Here is a 15441-nt window from a genome sequence, read left to right on the forward strand (position 1 = left end):
GAGGTAATCACTGAGTTGAAAGTACATCAAGATAGAAGCAAGATGGGTTGTAGAGAAAACATTCTCATACAGAAGAGTAGTGGTGCATTGGACTAGACAACACAGGAAAGGGTGGAAGCCTGACTACTGATGGTTGCTGAAAATATGTAGCCCAACAATATGTAGCCAAACATATGTAGCCCAACATAAGCAGAAATGCCTATGACTCAAGGAAAGGAGTTAGTTTAGAGAGCTATTTCATTTGTGGACTGTCACAAAGAGATGATCCAATGGCTAAATGATCCTTCAGTTACAAAAGACCATGAGACTCCTCTCTCAATGGCTTTTCAGTGTCTCTTATCAATCCCTCATCTTGTAAGTCACTATAAATATGGACACTATTCTTGTTTGTGAGGGGATTTTTTTGTTTTGTTTTCTTGTAATGCCAAGAAATGTGCAATGCTAAGGTGGATAAAAATACAGGCAGAAAACCATTAATGTCTTCTAAAAACAGAAATGAATCATTCAGCAAGAGAAGAGCAAAAAAAACTTCATTAAGGCAAAATGCAGATTCTAGATGGGCATCCAGAATCAAACGGATCATTAGTTGAATGCCACAGTGGATCCAAGCATCCTGATGCACGTAAGAACCGAAATGTCCCTCAGGTGCCATCTGTCACAGGCACTCAGATCCTCCCCATGAGACTTTCTAAGAGAACCCAGGTTTATTGTTCTTGTGCACTACAGACATCCGTAACATGCCTGACCATGTGGGAGGATTGAGAGATAGGAGGAATTTTACTATCAGTGCTGTTCTCCTCTGTTGCTTCCCAAATTGAAAACTGGAATGATTCTGTGCTAAACAGGGACTAACTCTTTGAATACCCCTCAGGCAGTATTCCTATCGAATTAAAATTCACTCTCATTCTCAGCCTCACCAAATGCCCTTTGAACTATGGTGTTGCCACACTGCATCTTAGCAACAGAAGCCCCGTGATTTACTCAAGCAAATCCCTCGATGCAGAAGTCTCTTTGAAGTTACGTATTTAAGATAGGATTTTCTAAAGGTTAACCTGACTTACTTTGAAAGTTGAAGTTTGAAGTTCCTGTTGGTTTCTCTGAGAACTGTGAACCCTTTCTTGCAATATAGTCTCTTTAGAAGTAATAGTTATTGTTTTCAGTCATATTATTTCAAATAATTAAGACCAATAACAATTTCACCTAGAATCATTCTTGTCTGTTATTTTCTGACTGTGAGAATTCTCCTCTCAGAGTCTTTCCAACTTCTCTTCAGAAGCCAAAAAAAAGAGATTATTTTACATGATGAAAATCCTAGAATGATATGTTCCTTCGACAGATCCAAGTACTGATAAACCCTCTAAACATACAGTATTGAATATTATTAAAGAGGTAGATGTTTCTTCTCCAAGTTTGTCACATATGCCAGAGAACAGTCCTGGCACAACCAGCAAGGACTTGCTCTTGCTTTCACATGACATCTCATGGTTCTAATGTTTAAGTGGACATGAAAAATGCATCCGTAAAAGCACAAATCTGTTCAACGTTCACAGCAGCTTGAGGGAAAAGTGAAGACTACCCATCAGCTTAGCAATGAATGCTATCTACATTCATTTTCGTGAAGTCAGGACATCCTAGGTCTTAATCAGGATAGCTTCTTGGTTTGTTTCCTACACTTTTCAATGTCTCTGATTACCTTTTCACTGAACTGTCATGCTGGCCTGCTACATCCTAGCTCTATTCCTTTGTGTAAATCATGTAACTAATTACTCCTTCTGCTACTGTTGACTTAAACTGTCATCAAAGATAATCATCTAATGCAAAGATTTCAGATCTTTAGTAACAAATATGTCATTACTTCTGTTTTGATTTATGTTATAATTATCACTTTCTTAGCCCAAGGCCTCTGTCTTTGGAGTGCTCCCAAATTTGCAACATTTGACAGACTGGAAGAAGCAATCAAGAGCCTGCTTTCAGCTCTGCAGTATCTCATCATACCCATGCCTGGTGCCCAGCAAATTGAGGGCACTATACCTTCAAAGCAATTTATCTACTATGAATCTATTGAAATATTAAGTCTTTTAGTTAAATTATCAATAATTCTGTGGAATATTAGATGTTGCTTGTTACTCTTGTTAATCCAGGTTCAGCTGAGGTCTGCATCCCTGAACAAACATTGCAAATACACATTCAATTCTTGCTTGACTCAAAGTGAGTTTCCACCCAAAGTATATGGGAAAGGACAAAGTATGAAAGGAGAAAATGCTAACTAACCTAAAACTGATCCAATAGGGGAAAAAAAAAAGGGGGGTTGGGATTAGTTCTAACCTGATCAGACTTCTGCTGCAAGTATCCTTGATCTTAAAGGCAGCAGAAAGCTTGGTTTGTAAGCACTATATGGAATGCAGCAGTGGGAACAAAAAGATAACACTGTAAGGTCTCATTTGGGACCTAGTTTATGCCGACTTAAAGTGCTTGTGGAATTGCAGTGAAAGATCAATTCTCTTGGTCTATAGGTTGTGTTAAATAGAATTGCGGAGCATTTTCTTTAATATGTTGAAAGACAGTAAAGACAGTTACCACAGCACAATGATAGGTAGTATTTTGTTATGCTGAGATAGTATGGACATATGTCATAGCCCTGGAGATTTCTTGTGGGTCTCTCCATTGAACCACTCTGCTTTTCTAAAGAGAAAAAGCACTACTCTGCTTTCCTAGGTGGCTAGAGATGCAGAAAGTGCTGTTCCTCCAAACTGCCAAACGAGAGCCTGGGCTCAGGCAAGTGGTCTGCTTCACTCCTCGTAGGCAGGTGTCACTGCACCTATTCCATTTGTGGCAGCTTTTGCATCAAGTGGAAGCTATACTTAAACCCAACTGCGCACAGGGAGCAATCTGGGCCCCTATGTTCAGCTTTTGCACCACTAAAGGGAGGTCTCAGAGTGTCTCGCTCGTGTTCATTTACCTCCATCTTCAAATACCATGAACATCACAAGCCTCTGCCTGGAATTTGCTGTCTTTACAACTGCAAAATCCATACGTATGGAAGCAAGGATATGGCATATAAGTTTTAAAAGGAATATTTTCGTATAAGGGCTTTTTTTTTCAGTTACCCAAACGTTTGTTTACTAAAATATGCTAATCTTATCAATAACCCTATCACGCATTTTAGCACTTCCATAGTTTTTTGTATTTTCTCCCTTCAGCTGCTCCTCTGACTTCATTAAAAATACATTATTGTAGTCCATAAAAATATTTATAACATTTTTCTCAATTTCTAAATCTATCTTTCCCTGTATACATGATAATAGGATCTGATAACACTTAGCTAACGAAGCAATAATCTGCATATTGGAGTTTTATATTTCAGAAATTTATATTTTAAAGGTTGACTTTAGAATTTAAAATCATTAAAATGGTTAAAAACATATAACTAACAAAATTCCTTTAGTAATAATTTAGTCATTTTTATTATTTTCTACAGGTATTGCATATACATATTTTAGTTATTTTGATAAAGTTATCCTTATCCATCTTAACAAACAATAATGCAAATGTATGTCTTTACCACTATTGACAGTGACATTGCTCATAACTTTTAAATATCTTTATTTTCACTCCATTGTTCTTAAAAGTTACTGTTGAATTAAGGAACAAAATAGAAACCATGTAGCTTCACTGACCACCTGAGTATTGTATTCAATTAGCAAATAATAATAATACTTGGTAAACAGTTCTCAACACAGCCAACATAAATAAATTTGTGACCATAAAATTAGTTGATATACTTTATTTAAATCAGCAGAATTTACCTTGTTTTTAGATGCAAAGTCCTTTCAAGAGAGAAAACTGAAAAAATACATTATTGCATTGAACAAATCAGTAGTAGTATGCAGAACCCAATTAATGTCTAGTAGACGGATTCTGACACTGTTAATTTTTTTGGAGTAAGACACAAGGTAAACAAGTTAATGGAAATCTATTTGACTACAGATAATTTGCCTACAAGAAAAGGAGCAAATAAACAGGGAGAAATATTAGGTTGGAGATAACCATTTTATTTTATTCAAGTTTATTTCTGATTTCCTTTAGCTAGGTAGTGTTGTAGATAGAGCTGAAAAGTCATTGTATTTTATTACTCTCAAAGCCCTCAGTCTTCCTTATACCACATTGCATATATTTAAATTGTGAAATAGCCCTCATTGTTTCCTGATTTAAAATTTTCAGAGTTTAAATATTGAGGTGGTAATGTGCTTCCCAAATGGCCAGGATGGATTGTTAAATGAAATATACATCAGTCATTCCAGCCCATCCGTCTTTATTTCATAATTCCCAGACCAATGTTTCTGAATGGCTGCTCTGCACATAGATGGCCACTCTCCAGGAGGTCTGAATGCCCTGATAGACAGGTAGCTATAAAGATAATATATGATATCTACTGTCCTTGAATCACTGTATCAATGTCATGCAAATATTTAAAGTTAAATAAAACAGGGTCAATCTGGTAATCTGCTAGCTGCAGTACTGTCTAACAAGTTAGCTTTCCTGCCAGCAAATTCTTCATTAAGCACAAGTTATCCTAAAACAAACCACCACTAAAATCTCTCCAGATGTTAATATGAAAAAGTTCTTTTAGGCAAATAATTGTTGCCAAAAATGTTGCATGTGGCATTTTTTCTCTTTTCTTTTTTCCACTTAATCAAGCTGAAATGGTCTAAAGGCTTTTGTATATTGAAATCCGTGATTTAGGTGAAATATTCATAGTGAGGCACAGGGACACTCAATACAAATAGGGTTTAGGCTTTCACTGTTAACACTGAATTCCAACCTGAAATCTTTTTATACATGTTGCTCTTTTAGGAGTGAATCCCAAGAGGATTTTAATCAATCCACCACCATTTCCAACATGAACTGGGCACACATGACAACAAGTAATTTTTCATGTGGTTTTTGTGTAATAAATAATGCAGCCCTGGTGGTGCAATTAGCAAATGTTAACAGTGCTGGGCACCTACTCATCTTTGCGGTACCAGCATATTTGGGCATAGCTCCATTTTACTCATGCATTTATCAAAGTGCTTCTCAGGTAAGCTGTCATACACACTCAGGAAGTAAGAAACTGAAGTCAGAGGATCAAAAAAGAATTCAAGTTTGGAGAGGATCTCAGGAGGGCACATAATCCAAACTCTGCTTTTATGGTTTACCTTACATAGGTGCCCTGGAGCTACAAACTTCTGCTCCCCCAGCCAGGCCCAGCTGGTTTTTGCCTACTCCCATGGCACTGATTTATCAGCAGCCTGGGGCAATTTCCCTGCAGGCATCAGAATTTGCCTCAAGATTAGAAGCAACAGTGCAGCAGAGCAAAACCCTCCTGTTGCTCTTCCAGTTTTGAACTTACATGGTCATACACTCCACCTTCATCAGTCTCAGAGCCCCTAACACAACTGCTGCTTTTCCAGAAGTTTCCTGCAGAGGTGCAGGGGGGTTTCCACCCTGCTCAGGGCGGCGGATGCAGGAGAGGGGGAAGAGGGATGGAGGAGGTGGAACAGCTGCAGAAGCCAGAGCTGTGAGCTCCGTCAGCCTGCCTACCAACCCCTTTCTTAAGAAGGGGCATCGAATTCAGCCACAGCAACAGCAGCAGAAGCAGCTCTGGCGCTTGCTGGGCTTGGTGGGTGTTAGGGAACATGCGCGCTGTCAAAACATCTGCCCTTAGCGTCTGCAGCCTTCTCAGTTTTTTGGTAGGTAAACTACGTATCTTTTCTTACCAGAGGTTTTTCCTGTGGGCTGTGCACACCTAAGGAGTTGTGCACAGTTTATGGCAGTGAAACAGACAGTAATGTGATGCTGAGTCTTGCTAATATAATTTATTTTACTAATATACAAAGTAAGAGTAATAGTAGAGTACACTGGAAAAATCAATTCCATAATTGTAACTATTTCCATGAATACAGGGATAAGTAATTGAATAATTTGTTAGATAATTCCTCTCTAATAATATATATAGAAAATTCATATCAGATTATATTAATAGAACCTATTCCCTTTTACTAATTGTGCATAAAACCAGAATGATTACAGTAATATATTCTGTTCTCCTTATATGCATACATATTGCTTAGAGTATATATTTTATTGTATGATTCACATATGTCTGTGTATGAAATAATGTATAATATTTATAGGCATAATGTATATAATGTTACTTTGCAATTAAATCTATATGTTCTTAGGAGTTTATATTCTCCTTGTAACAGGCATATATAATCTTAATGTGATCTATAATTATATATCATGTTATATCCTCTATCCTTTACATGATTATCTGATACATTGTTACTAAAACTATAACAAAAAGCAGCTCTTTAAAAGATTTCAGATGTAAACGAATAAGAGAAAATGAGAGTTTGGAGCGGGACGGGGATGGCATTTTAAAAGCACATTCACAAACTGTTTGACTCAAGTGTCTCTCTGCTGGGAAACCTAGATTCTGCTAGGTATTGGGACCCATTTGCAGGAGAAGGTTTAGCTAAATCCTCTCACCGTTTCATGAGTTATTTCTGGATGGACCAAAATAACCCAGTGTGTACACTGCTAGGAATTTGCTTTTTTTTTTTTTTTTTTTTTTCCTCTAGAAGACTGGGGAAATAAAGAAAAACAAGTCAGGTTCTATTTCTTTGTTTAGTTTATCAAAAAAAAAAAAGAAAAAAGAAAGAAACTTTGTGTTTGGAACTTATCCTTCCTCTGTCCCCATACTGTATTTTATGGGCTTATTCATAAGATTTTTTTTCTGGCAGGTGATATTGGTGGAGGGGTGGTATGATAACAAAGGATATGGATAACAAAGATATGACTGCTGGCCCCTGGAAAAGCCAGATGAGTATAATATGCTAGAATATGGAGGTGAGTGAGTCCTAATATTGCTCAGGGAAGAATATCTCAAGGTGGGGGGATGGTTGAGAACCCGAGACTGAGAAATTCGAGCCAATACTCATAATATGTGTCATGTGTGGCAGAAGCTATCTGATTTGATGATGGCCTCTCTTTCTGGAGGAGTAAGTGAGAGGAAATAGCCAAAAGATATTCCTGAGCAGTGGCTTATCAAGTATTCATTGTTTCCAAAAGAAAAGTAATAGCAACAACTGAATCCCTTTTCTCACAAGAAATTGAAATCATGTTCAATGAGGGCATTTATTTCTCATTAGAAAACCAAAATCAACTTAGCTCAAGCAAAGCAAACAGCCAGTTATGCATTGCAGTAAAGGCTATAGAGTCATTACTGAAATTTTACAGTGCCTGTGCAAAAGTGGACTGTGTATAAACCCTCCAGCCGATAAGTAAACTTCTCATATCTACTTTTCATGCACTTTGCCCTTGAGCAAAAATCTTCCGTAGGCACTTAAAGGCATCTCAGATATTTAACTGCTCATTTTAGCCAGCTTCAAAGATGAATTTATGGAGATAGGATAATCAAAAATGGAATAATTTTTTTATATTGAAGATTGAAAAATAGTTAAGGGGTAATTGAAACACCAGAAATTCCATACAAACCTGAGAAAAGCCTTTTCTGCAGTAAGAGTGATTGAACACTGGACCAGTCTGCCCAGAGCATCTATGGATTCTCTAACCCTGAAGATGTTAAAATCCTGAGCAACCTGTTCCGAATCACCCTGCTTTGAACAAGGATGTGAACTAGGCAATATCCAGAGGTGCTTTCCATCTTCTACTCTTCTGTGATTCTATGACTCTGTAACTTTGAATAAAGGGCTTAATAACTGATATAAAAGAACAATTTTGTATATATTGGAAAAGATCGGTCCAGGCAGAAAATGTTCCAGTATGACTTCAGGGAAAAAACAAGAACACTTGAGAAATTCTTATATTAATAAAATACTCTGGGAAAAATATTGCAGTGTCATACTCTGAGCTAAATATGATAGTTAAACACTCTCTCAGTTCAGACTGAAGAGTGAAGTTCAAGACTGTCTAGACAATTACCAGCTAAGTCCTTTTTCCTCATGTGAGTTTACTACAGCTCAACATTTATTATTTATCAAGTAGATAACTTGTTTAATGCTAGTAAATCAAAGTGTGAATTGAGTACAGAGGAAACTAATATGAGTGGGTTGCTTAATTAGCATATGTCCTTTGCAAGCAATTTTGTAATGAACTACAAGCTTTATCTTGCCTTTTTTAATGATAATTCCTTGTCAGCTTCTGGGCACTGTTAAAAGCAAAGTATGAGGCAAATGCTGTCATGGATTTAACTTGCAACCTGAGATCTTCAAAGCATTTAGAGGTGTGAGTATCTAGCACGTAAAGAATGGATTTGTGTAATTTTATAGGTCCTTTGCAGAGAACGAATGTTTTTTTGGAAAGTAATTCAGTTGAAATTTATGTTGGCCTTTTCCTTCACTCTGTCATGTAGTCTGAAACTCAGACCTATATTACCTTTTAGTGAAAATCTTACTAGAATTGTGTGTAAATCGTTGTGTTACAGTGTCTTACAAAGTATCAGCACTTACAATGATTGTTTAGTTTCCAATACAGATATGAAATCTACAGGTTGCTTTACAATTAATTATATACTAAAATGTGTACTAAAACTATTTTGACTATTTTTGATTCAGAAAAAGCTATAGGAACAATAGCTAAAATTCACATTTTACTTTCGCTTCCCTCCCTACAACACAGTAAGTTCTACTGCTGTATGCAACTGTAAAATAGAAAATTATGTCAAATATTTTGGTCCATATTTGTATCGTTCCCAGGACTGGAAATGGTATGTATCCAAAGGCCTCCAGAACATTCTCTGAATGGAGATTTTTTCAACTTGACCTATAGAGTCCTTGCTTCTGATGACTTTTATCAATATGCGGTGCAAAATGGAATCCTATCTTACAGGTATTGCAGCCTTTAAAAGTGCTTTTATGATTATGAGTTAATGTACATACAGATATTTTATGTAACATAACTCTTACAGACTTTGGACCTTCTCACTAGGTATCTTCAAATTCTGTTTGCCGTTGTATTTCTCACTTTGCATTTTTTCCCCTCACATTTGTTACCATGGCACATTCTCCTGCACAGGCAAGGATATGCATGGCACCCTGTATCTAAATTACTGTCTTGGTGCATCTCTGAACATTGATTTTGCCTTCGCTACCTCAAGGGATTTATGACTGAAGTTCTTGCACAGTAGATTCCACAGTAAGTGTGCCCTTTAACCTCTTTTAAGTATATTTGAAGCCTACAACATGAATACAAATAAATAAATAAATAAATAAATAAAAAGCTGGACCAGATCTTGAATCCATTGGTTTTAATTGTGGAATTTTAATTTTAATATGTGGAATTGAAATCAGCATAAATGTGTATATATCAACTGGGAGACTGCTAGTAAATCTAGAAAATCAAGATTAAGCAAAAAATATTTGTGTGGACAACTCCAGGTCTCTAAAAGGCCTGCAATCTTACACCATGTTCTGTATAAGCAGCACCCTATGTACATAAACAATGTCCAGTATTGAGTCTGCAGCCGTATTTTCCCACATTCTATATGGTATTTTGTTGATCTGAGAATGTGCTCATGGAAAAAACTCACTTTTCATAGAAAAATGTCATCTGCCAGTGTCAATGTTCACTTTGCGAAGTTCATCTTGTAAAAGCTGTTATCTTCAGATTTTCTTGGATATTGAAAGATGGCTTCAAATCTGTTTGTAGTAGCAAAAAAATCAGTTTCATATTTTGATCATCTGAGTACTATGGTTAAAATGTTTTGTAAAATCTGTTTTTCATGTTTTCAATATTTTCTCAGTAGTGGTAGATCCAATAAATGTGAAACAGTTTCTTCTCACTGCCTACAAATGAATCTGTTGCCTTGTCTTTCCAAGGAGACAATCTCCCTTAAAGTAATAAGAAACTTTAGAAAATTCTTGACTTTGTACACTTCCTTGTACATAGAGAGAATTATGAATACTAAACAAGAGATTGATGCTGCAGTTTTTCAGAAGGATCAAATTTGAAAATTATTTCAAGTTAGGAGTATATGGCTGTCTCTCAAGTTTACAGTATCTGACCCAAATATGACGGTGGTTGGCAAGCTATTGTATTGGCTTCAGCAGAACTGAATGATTCCCTAATAAAGTTGTTTAAGTGCAAGAAAGCTGCAGAATGCAGGGTGAATTTTAGAAAGCAAACATGAAGAGAAATGCCTTGTGCACTTAGGCACCAACTTGCTTAAACATTTCCTTCAGTATGTAGAATTTCAGCTTTGAGAACAATAGATATTAGTATATAATCTACTTAGATGTCTGAGGATTTACAAATTAGTCTGTCTCAGTTTTTAAGCATGCCTGTGCTTTTGTAAATGGAGCCCTAAAATATGATCTGTGTCCATTTGATACCCTATATTTCTGTTTATGTTACAATGCAGTATGTTTTGTAACTCAATTACTAGTCAGTTTGTACTTTTTGCAGGAAAAAAAAAATCCCTGTTTTCTAGCATTGCTTAGAAACTCAAACAGAGTGGGGAAAAGTGTTGAAACAGTGACACACATATCCATGTAGCTGCATTAATTTTTCTATGGTGAACTTTTACAAGTATCTACCCCTTTTCGCAGAACAGTCTACTCTCAAAGTCCAGTTTTACTTTAAATATTTTTATTTGGTAATCATATCTGATATTGTTGTCCAAAATAGTTAATTATCCTTGGCTGTTCGGGCTGTGGAGCAAAACTGAGTAGTATGTATGAATCCCACAAATTGATGAATGTTAAAAACCCTGAGAATGAAAGTAGCCAGTAACACAGAATTCTGTTAGTGTGTTCTGCTACAGTAATAGTATGTGCTTCTGTGCCAGATGCAGCACTGCCAAGTTGCCCCATGTGAGGGTGCAGTCAGGATGAAGAGATAAGTGCAGGCTGGCAGCTGCTTGGAGCAACAGTATCTGCCAGGACTTCCTACCGCATAGCAGCAGATGGTGGTCCAGTTAACAGCAGCATTCACTGCTCCTGGATGCCTTCAACCAAAAAGTAAAACAAAAGAAAAAGAGCTGCTCAAACAATATTTTTCTTGCTGCATGTCTCTGGTGCTAATTTTTCTGTGCAGGATAAACAACAGGCTCTCATGTTCTTGTTAAAAATTTGAGAAAGGAAAAGTGATTTTTTCTCTCTCTTTTGTTTGTTTGCTTTCTCTCCCTGTTGTGTTGCTAGCAATGCCACTGCTGCAAAGTTCTTCTGTGAGGAGCAGCAATGCCCAGCCAGCTGGAAAGATGCAATGGGGAGAACTGCTGTGTCCACTATGCTAATATTCACTCCTGTCCTTTGGCCTTCATGGTTAGTATGGGAGGGTGTTTGCCTGCTGTTTTCTTGTTGCTGGATGAGACAGTTCAATAACCAAGTTCAATTTTGTAAAGTCTTTTTGAAATTAGTTAGGTCGGATGTGCAGTTCACTAAAAAGACAGGAAGGATCTCTGCTGATTTTGTAAAGTTTTGAACAGGACAGAGAGTTTGCAAAGAGAATGTCCAGATTTCTCGACAAGATGGTATTTGGAATCTCTCATTATGGATGATATGGCCAGTTTTATCTCTTTGAGATCAGTTGCCTCAAAGGTAGCTTGCTTTTGTGTAGCTACATCCTTCTGTGTGAAAACTCAAAGCCTCAACAGCAACTCCAGCTCCTCGTAGGACAGATGCTCCAATCCCTTCATCATCATACTGGCATACCATTGGACTAGCTCCAGTAGCTCCATGTCTCTCTTAGGCTGGGGAGCCAGAATTGAATGCTCAACACCAGATGTGGCCTCACTAGGGCTGAGCAGAGGGGAAGGAATCACCCCTCTTGACCTGCTGGCAAGGTTCTGCTTATTGCACTCAAGGACCATAGGCCTTGTAGGCCACAAGGGCATATTTCTGCCTCATGGTCGGCTTGAGTTCAGCAGGTCCCAGAGGTCCTTCACTGAAAGGCTGAACTGTCCAGCTTTGTTTTAAAATTTCAAGGATTTCAAATTTCTGCTTGCCAAATATCAGGCTATACATGTTGGCTGTCGTATAGCAAAAACATCGGAGAAATGTCATTATATAAAATTGAATTTGTATTTCAAAGTAAACATCTTTTTGTTTGTTTGGAGAATTTCTCTCTCTCTCTTTTTTTTTTTAATGGTGTAATCATTTCTAAGGCATTTTACTTTATTCCATTTCTTTTATTTTGGTTTGTGATCCTACAGTGCACTGAGAGAAATGCCTGAAGAAATATCTGAAGTTAGGAGGCAAAGTTCATCTTTTCAAAAAAGGAACAGTGCCAGATCCTCATAATAATCCTATATAGCTGCAGTGGCAAAGAAGTTTTAGTTTTAGGAGACTTAGTGAAAAATGCTCTGTAAACAAGCATTGACACCGGAAAGATGTCTTGCGTACTTCTTAGGGGAAAAAAAAGAAAAAGAAAATGTTGGCATATTATATGCCAAACTTCAATAAAACCACTTTAGAAACATACAAAATTTGGAATACAATTCAATGTCTGGTAATCAAACACGAAATTCTAAATAAGTGTATTGTCCTTGTTGAATTACTCTGGGTAGAATTTGGGACCAGGTTTTGGCTCATGTATTTTAAACAACAATGAGATTTGGGAGAATTTTAATTAATTACTAGTGCAATTATTTTTTCTTACTGTCTTTTATCACAGAACAGTATTGTTCGTGCTTTGGCATTTTAAAAGAGTTTTTAGAATTTATCCTTTTGTTTGTGGTTACAGAATAAAATTTTAACAAGTTAGAAGATGAGGAGCTAAGATTTTCATTGTGTCATTGTTTAGTATCATAACCCATCTGTCTCATAAAGGGTAAAGGAGGAATATGTGGTCCGTGTATTCCAGATGATGACCAGATATTTACCCACATTTTGTCTCTAGTTGGTAAAATGAGTCAAAGAAATTGGACTGCCAAGGTAGGGTACACTTATTGCATATAGAGTTTTACACAGTTTTATTTATTTTTTTTTTCCAGATCTTATTTCCTAGTGGTTTCTTGCAGTTCATGTGCTTGGTTTGCTCCTCAGTGTTTATACATGTGTGTAAGTGATGCATACGACTGAATGTTATCTATTCCCAATGGATTAACTTGGAAGCAATTGTTTTTCACACTACCAGTCCATCAGTGGTAGAAAGAACAGGGATGTGAAGGAATAAAGTAGCTTACTGTGTCCATTTAAGACCTGCACTGCTGATACCTTGCACTACTGACTGCACTACAGTACAGGTTTAACATGATGATTATGGGTTTTCTATCAAGGAGTAGTAACAAGAAAGCAAATGTGATATGGGTTTTCTACCAATCAGAAGTAAAAATAAAGCAGCTGTAACAGGATGCATGGGCTGGCTGTCTTGCCTGATGAAAGGAATACACACCAGTGTGGGAAATCAGACCTGCTTTTACTGCAAGACTCATCTTTCCCGCTCTTGTTTGCCTCCCTAGACAATCTCCCTGCCATTCTTAGCTCTGGAAAATAAAGTCATTCTGTTGCAAAAGATCACAACTGGATGACTGTTATCACAAATTCATAGCACATATCTGTGTAGTTTTGATGCTTTCTGCTTTCCTTATATGTTTGGCAGGTCGTTTTGGTTCATGTGGGTGTGACTTCTCTCATTGCACACATCAGAGTTGGGAGAATGCAGGCTGTGCTGGAAACAAAAACCACAGTCCTTCCTGCAGTAGGTATGACATAGAACAACATTGTGAGGGTATTGCCCATGGATTCCAAATCTAAATATTTTTGCCAAAGTCATGCAAGTATATCAAGATGAAATGTGACTCCTATTCCCTTTACAGTGCAGTATATAACAGATGTCTTTCTAAAATTCTTCTATACTGTCATCTGAAAAAAATATAGTTTCTCCTTCCCTACATATGAATATGGAACACAGAGAGGCCACTCTTGTTAAACAGGTAAAGCCAAATACTTCAGCTATCAGTTTTAGGCTCATTCAGTTGTGCTGGGGATGTGGAAATACTCTTTCAGTGTGTACGTTATGATAATATGGACACTTTTCATCTGAAGGGGAGTAGATTACCCTTACCAGTTATATAAACCTTCAGTCATTCCCAAAGCCAATAATATGCTTTAGTAAAGCTGGATATATACAAGTGGAAACACTAAAAATTCTCTTAACCATACAATAGGAAGCAATTAGATAAAAGAAATGTATCTTATTTCATAAATTGAACACATGATCTGAAAAAAAAGTGGAGTAAAATAGGAATGTCATTGCAGTATTCATACTACCAACTCTTCTGACAGTTTATGAATATACTTCCCAATGTTATGAAAAAATAAACTCGTAAAGCAACCTCTAAAAAGTCAGACAGTTGCAGCTGAGTTTTCTAGTAAAGTTACAACTGACTTAAAAAAAAAAAAAAAAAAAGGTTTTGCAGCTGTAGCCCTTAGGCAGAGGATCCTGGTGTTACAGTGCAATCATAAGAACCATGAAGAGTTATTATTGAGTGCTGGATTTTTTGTTGTTGATGATTTTTTTCAAAATAATTATTACCAGAATAATCCCCTTTGCTTCTCTCAGGAAAAAGAGAAGCACAGAATACTATTAGCTTAGGTGTAGAGGTAAAACTAATACACCATTCAAGACAAGGGAGATGCAGTTTTGGTCTCCAGAGCTTTGATTTTAAATCATACCAAATGTTGTTGATAATTTTCATGAGACCTTGGAGACAGAAACTATCCTTGATAAATAACTTGTAAGGATTAATTCTGCAGAAATTCTTCAGAGTACCCAGAGTATTGTATGGCTGCTGCAGAAAACCTTCCTACTTCTAGGGGTCCCAAAGGCTGGATTAAGTACACAGAATAAAAGAGAACCTTTGTCTTAAGGAACTTTGAGTCTCAGAAAAGAAGACGAATAATGGAAAACAGAGTATGCACAAACATGTGAAAGGTTCTCATATCCTAAGCAGTTTTGACTGACCGAAGAGACCTTGTATCACTTTGAAAGTCAAAATAATTCTTTCAGACTCTGGGTGCCATCTCTGAATTTTACAAAATTTCTTCTTTCAGGTACTCTGAGTCTCCTGCAGCCCAGAAGTGTGTTTGAGATTGAATTCAGCCTTAAAGTTGGAGGAGATTGCCTTAAAACATCCTTATTCATATTTCCTTTTCTGATCAGTTTGTGCAGATGGCTCTTGTGAGGAAGAGGAAGGCTGCTCGACCTGCCCAGCTGATTGTGGGGAATGCCCACTGTCTTCTGATGCTCGGATAGCCGTTGCCTTACCCGTGTGTTTATCTGCACCAGCTTCATTTTGACTATCACAGTAAATATTCTTTCTCTCCTCTTATTTCCTGTCTCTCACTTCCATGACTTGGTTATGCAAAATGCAGTTCATTCTAAGAACAAGGATAGATTTTCTGAATCCAGAAACTGTGTGCTGCGTAAGAAAGT

The 15441-nt window shown here is 37.0% G+C and overlaps 1 pseudogene; it reads left to right on the plus strand.

Moving 5' to 3' along the window:
• The first annotated feature begins 4370 nt into the window (after positions 1-4370).
• Positions 4371-15441, plus strand: part of LOC104564866 (atrial natriuretic peptide receptor 1-like) — a 31745-nt pseudogene continuing 20674 nt past the window's right edge.

The sequence above is a fragment of the Tinamus guttatus genome, unplaced genomic scaffold (assembly GCF_059628265.1).
Source record: "Tinamus guttatus ecotype Peru unplaced genomic scaffold, ASM5962826v1 Tinamus_guttatus_pri_ptg000110l, whole genome shotgun sequence".
NCBI lineage: Eukaryota > Metazoa > Chordata > Aves > Tinamiformes > Tinamidae > Tinamus > Tinamus guttatus.